The 6260-nt window shown below is 39.5% G+C and overlaps 1 non-coding gene across 1 annotated transcript; it reads left to right on the top strand.

Moving 5' to 3' along the window:
• Positions 1 to 1987: 1987 nt before the first annotated feature.
• On the top strand, positions 1988 to 2094 carry LOC135151910 (small nucleolar RNA R71). Its single transcript, XR_010290817.1, has one exon. It is a non-coding gene; the product is annotated as a small nucleolar RNA R71 (small nucleolar RNA).
• The last annotated feature ends 4166 nt before the right edge of the window (positions 2095 to 6260 follow it).

Here is a 6260-nt window from a genome sequence, read left to right on the forward strand (position 1 = left end):
TGAATTCCCTTAGCACCCTCAAAAGTTTTTCCTCTTCCTCACCTGACAAGTTAGCTGCAATAATAACAGGAAGAGTAGAACCTTCACCAAGAAAAGCATACCTCAAGTGATCCGGTAGCGGTTTAAGTTCAAGTTTAGGTGCTTCGATCACTGATGGTTGTAGTGGTTTATGATCTTCCTTTTGTTCCTCCAAGCCAAGAGATTCGACAGGTGGTTCAAAATTCCTTCGCCAAGGTGATGAGTTAAGATGATGGAGTTCTTCCAATTCTTCTTCACTGTCCAATTCCTCATCATTGGTAAGGATTGCTTCCAATACATCATTCTGTAAAACCTGCTGGCTATTAGCTTCTGCCGTAGTATCAAGTACATCCATACTGAAACAAGATTCCTCATCAGTTGGTAATTTCATTGCATTGAATACGTTGAACGTGACCGTCTGATCTTGTATTCTCATTGTAAGTTCCCCTTTTTGGACATCGATCAAAGTTTGCCCGGTGGCTAAAAAGGGTCTACCCAAGATGATAGGAATTCTTTTGTCTTCTTCAAAATCAAGAATCACGAAGTCGGCTGGAAATATTAATTTATCAACCTTGACCAGCACATCTTCAATTATACCCCTCGGATATGTGATCGAACGATCAGCCAGCTGTAAAGACATGTTTGTTGGCTTGAGCTCTGGCAGGCCAAGTTGTGTGAAGATAGATAGAGGCATCAGATTGATGCTAGCTCCCAAGTCGCACAGACACTTATCAAAAGAGAACTCCCCAATAGTGCAAGGGATAGTGAAGCTTCCCGGATCTTTGAGCTTAGGTGGTAATTTCTGTTGAAGTACAGCACTACATTCCTCTGTTAGTGCCACTGTCTCTAATTCTTCGAGCTTTAGCTTTTTTGAAAGAATACCCTTCATGAATCTGGCATAGCTAGGCATTTGCTCGAGTGCTTCTGTAAACGGAATGTTGATGTGAAGCTTTTTGAAAACCTCAAGGAATTTACCAAATTGCTTATCCAGCTGCTGTTTCTTCAACCTCCTTGGAAACGGAGGTGGTGATATAATGGCTTTGACACCGGAGCAGCTGCAGGGATAGCCCTATCCATTTCAACATTAGGTTTTATGCCAATTGTATTCGAAGGAAGTTCTGCTGGAATTTCTTGCGGTTCATCATCCTGATCTTGTACTAATGTTGAGGTTGGCCCTGTTGTAGTTTTTCCAGATCTCAGCGTAATGGATTGGACTTGCTCTTTAGGGTCCCTCTTACCTGGTACCTCTGTATCACTAGGGAGATTCCCCTGTGGTCTGCTTAATAAAGCATTAGCTAACTGACCGACTTGTGTCTCCAAGGCTTTTAAAGTTACTACCTGACTCTTGTACATGAGTCTTAGTTCTTCCATGTCAGACCTTTCGTTAGCTGATTGCCCATGATTCTGAAATCCCGGAGGGTGATATGGCTGTTTAGGTGCATACTGTTGTGAAGTTCCAGCCTGACTATACTGTTTAGGTCCCTGTTGAAATCCTTGTTGAGGCTGATTATAACCCTGATTATTACTCCAGCTGAAATTCGGATGATTTCGGTTGTTAGGATGGTAAGTAGCTGGAGCAGGCTGTTGACCTCTCTGAAAGTTGCTCACAAATTGTGCTGATTCACTAGAAATGGCACACTGATCAGTAGAGTGAGTACCAGCACATAATTCGCAAATTGAGATTGGCTGTTGAATTCCTTGGTTAGCCAGAGAATCGACTTTCATCGTGAGAGCCTTAAGTTGAGCAGCAATAGCTGTAGACGTGTCAAGATCAAGAACTCCGGCTACCTTCCCTTGAGTAAGTCTTTGAGTAGGGTTCTGATATTCATTAGCAGCCATCATTTCAATAAGATCATAAGCTTCTTCATAACTTTTTGCCCATAGCGCACCTCCAAAAGCAGCATCAAGCATAGGTCTGGATTAAGGTCTAAGACCATTATAGAAACAGTTTATTTGCATCCAATCCGGCATGCCATGATGGGGACACTTCCTTAGCATCTCCTTATATCGCTCCCAGGCTTCACAGAATGTTTCTCCTGATTGTTGAGAGAATTGAGATAGAGCATTTCGTAGTGCAGCAGTCTTTGCCATGGGGAAGAATTTAGTGAGAAATTTTTGAGCTAGATCTTCCCATGTAGTAATAGAACCAGATGGTAAAGAATGCAACCATCCCTTAGCCTTATCTCTCAGTGAAAATGGAAAAAGCCTTAGCTTCACAGCATCATCAGAAACTCCATTAAATTTGAAAGTGTCACAGATCTCTATAAAATTACGTATATGCATATTAGGGTCTTCAGTAGGAGAACCCCCAAACTGTACCGAGTTCTGGACCATTTGAATAGTTCCTGGTTTGATTTCAAAGGCATTGGCTGCGATTGCAGGCCTGACAATGCTTGACTGGATATCATCGATCTTTGGCATAGAGAAATCCTTCAATGCCTTACTGTCTGGTTGTGCTTCAAGTTCTGTCATTGTTTCAGAATCAGAAGAAGAAGATGAATCAATTGCTTCCTTACGAGCTTTAGAACGTGTTAGCATAAACGCGACCCAAGTACCTGAAATAAAGAAAAGAAGAAAAGTGAGAAAAGAATAGAATCCTAGTCAGTGAATTTTAATGCACACTGATGACAAGTACATAAACTAATTAATTAACACCGACTCCCCGGCAGCGGCGCCAAAAACTTGTTCGCAAAAATCTACACGCAAGCGCACGTGATCACAAGTAATATATTTGTTCGTTCCCACAGAGACTGGTGAATTAAGAATACGCACCTATGCAACAATGTATGAGTAATTTTCACTGCTAAGACAATTAACAAGGATGTGTTCTTTTATACTAATAACTAAATTTACTAATCAAAATCAGAATAGGAAAACACATGGGATTCTAACTTCATTATCGAATTCATCTAGAATTGAAATTACTGATTAACATGTGACTGTTGATCCTAATCAGACAACACGAAAGTAATACATGCCAACTCTCGTTGCACACATATCATACCAATCAAAATCCACAATTAAGACAGAAATCTCATGGACACCAACAAAGCTCAGACCCTATATCTCTATAGCGGTAGTGTAAGCAGAGAGGTTTAAAAGCAAGTCGTCTATCGTGATTACACAGGGAGATAAAAATAGTTCAAGTCTACCACAAATTATGTTTCATTCACATAATCCTATGTTTACATAGCATAGTTCTAAATTCAATCATCCACTCTCGCTTCAAAAAGAATTAACAAACAACTTAGAAGTTAGCTACGCTCCTAAGCAGAATAAGCACGGCGCATGCAAAGAAATCAACGTACGTCACAAAATCAAGCAATTAATATTCTTTACTAGACTACATCGATAAATCCATTAGAATCCCATGAAGGCGGTTAGTTCATAATCGAACTAATCGACATCATGGGTTCTAATGAAAACATGATAAATAAAAGACGAGAATTAAACATAAAACAATTGCTTGAATTAATAAATAAGAACACAACGTTACAGAATTGATGTTCACGATCTCGCTCGAAACTGTCACTTCCTCGCGAAGAACGATCCAATACAATACTGATGTGTTTTATTACAAGAGAAAAACTGATAAAACTATATTCCGATGTTCTACGATACAAGTGAGGCTAGGGTTTTTACACATGAGAAATTAGATACATTGACCAAGTCAACCGGGCCTTGACCGCTGCTAAAATCCATCAGAAAAGCTCCAAAAATCGGCCCGGAACAACTCTGCTGGGCGCGGCCGCGCTAAACTAGCGCAGGCGCGCTAGTGGGACAGTAGCTAGCGCGGGCGCGCTAAGATCTAGCGCGGGCGCGCTACTGTCTGCCACTGGCAGCCCGTTTCTTCGTTTTTTAGCTCGTTCTCGCGTGCATGCCCTTCCTCGCTCTAGTACCACTTCCGTAGGTGATCACGGTTGCATTTAGCACATGCAACAAGCCCTTTAAACCCCTAGACAGCTCTAGTGGACGAGTGTGTTCTCGTGAGGGTTTGTAGAAGATGTACCCACAAAATCCCAAGTCGTGATGAATCCACAATTCTCTATTCTTGCAATTAATGCACCAAAAACAACCTAAAATGAGAGAAAATCACTTCATCACCTCAACTCGTGACCTGCACAGAAAAACACTAAAAACACATCAAAAGACACTAAACACTTAAGTACAACCAACCAATTTAAGTGGAAATGAAGGTCTATAAGTGTGTATAAATACCACTTATCAATTGGGTCAGTTCAAAATTGGTTGAAAAAGAGAAAATATTCTTAGACGATTAGGATCCATCAAAGGCCTTAAATTCATTACACTCCTTGGATTTCGAGTAAATTTTTGAGTCGATTTCAAGTAGATTAAAGACAATTGTATCTTGATTATTAGTAAAAGAGTCTTTGAGTCGTATTTTCCTTAAAAACGCTTTTTGTTAACACCGGCGAAATTAAAGTAGAGTCGAGTAGACACTTGCTAGAATGTCTCACAGATTTTATGGGTATATCTTCTGTAAACCCTTATGAGACAAAACTCCTCTTGTAGAGATCGTCTACGAGTTTAACGGGTTGGTGAACCTAAAATCACCCGTCACGCCTACGAAAAGGAGCCTAGGAATCGCATCTAGTTTTCTTACTTTATTTTCTTTTCTTTTGATTTTTACTCGAGGACGAGCAAAAGATAGGTATGGGAAGTTTGATTAGTCCATATTTTTGCATATTTAAATGCTTATCTTTTGTTTATTTTCGTAGTATTAATCGCTTATTTATTTTATTTCAGGAAATTGTAGATAAATAAAGAAAGAAGAGAAAAGGCAAGAAAATGGAAGAAAAAGAAAAGAAAAGAAGAAAATCAAAAAGAGTTGGCAAGTAAGGGGGCACATGGAGGGCTATGATCTACCCAACACACATGGCACATGAATGGACAAGATTTAGCCACTCTACCCCTAAATTCTAAATCTTTAGCTATAAATCCCCCATCTCTTTACTTGTAATGATCATCTTTTTAACCTAGTCTTTTCCTAGTTGGTAGGTAGTGTGGTGCTAGATCTTCTTTTTTTCTCTCATTTTCATACTACATTTGTAAACACTTTTTAATTTCTATGCAAATTCCTTTTTAGCTTAATCTTGAATTGTCTTATTAATTTATTTTCTCCAAATTATATGATTCTTCTAAGTACCACCACATGCTCTTAAGCTTTTGGGAAATGAAGAATCATTGAGCTTGTGATTAGTGTAGATTTGAGATTTCTTGAAATAGTCAACTAAGTCCTAGCACAAAATTAATTTGTGTTAGGGTTTAGATTTAAAGCCCCAAAATTATTTCAGTTTTTATGCATTATTAAGTAATTGCTTTGCTTTATTAAAATTAATTAAAATCTCAAATCAATAGCTCCATTTTCGATTTATGCAACACTCCATCTCCCCTGTTTTATTCACAAACCCAGTTTGTAGTTCTTTGTCTTTGTTCTTTATGAAACAAAACAAACCCCTGCTATTGTTTCTCTAAAACCCACTGAGCCGAGTATGAGTTGCGCTGCTTTTCCGAGTCGTTCTCGAGTTCCTTTCCTGTTTACTGAGTCACCAGGAGTCATCACCGAGTGTCACCTTGGTTCCAAGTAGTTGTTTCCTGTGTAAAAACGAGTAGAGTTGGCTGTTTTAACTGAGTTCTTGCTGGGTTGTAATTTCATTTCTTTGCGCCGAGTCGCAGCCATGGTTCACTGAGTCGATTTTCGCTGCTGCGTTTTCAGTCCTGGGTTCTGTTTTCAGCTCTGTCTGCTTCTTGTATTTACTGAGTTTTTGAGTTGTTTTAGTCGAGATAAGCCCAAGTTCAGCTGAGTCCGAGTTCTGAGCCAAGTTTGTAATAGTGTCGAGCCTGTTTCTTCTCTGTTTTTCGGTTTGTTTTTCACCGAGTTCTGCGGTTGTTTGTAGAGTTTTTCATGGCTGTTGGGTTTGATTTTGTTAGAGATAGTTTACTGAGTCGTTTATTCTATTTCACCGAGTTTTTGTTTTCGTCTTTAATTTGCAGAGTCGAGTTCGCTGTTCTGTAGTGTACTCATTCGATGCTGTGTAGTTTCGTCAAATTAGCGAGTCTGGTTTAGTTTTGATCGTGAGTTGTAGTTCTGTTTTTGCTTAAATCTTGTCTGGATTGTTAATGGCTGAGTTGCTGGGTTTTGCTTTGAGTCGGTGCATCCAGTTTGTGTCCCAGTGCTGTGTTGTTTTCCCCAGTCCATGTTCTGTGTTCGAAGAATCATT

This window comes from Daucus carota, chromosome 3 (genome assembly GCF_001625215.2).
Source record: "Daucus carota subsp. sativus chromosome 3, DH1 v3.0, whole genome shotgun sequence".
Lineage (NCBI taxonomy): Eukaryota > Viridiplantae > Streptophyta > Magnoliopsida > Apiales > Apiaceae > Daucus > Daucus carota.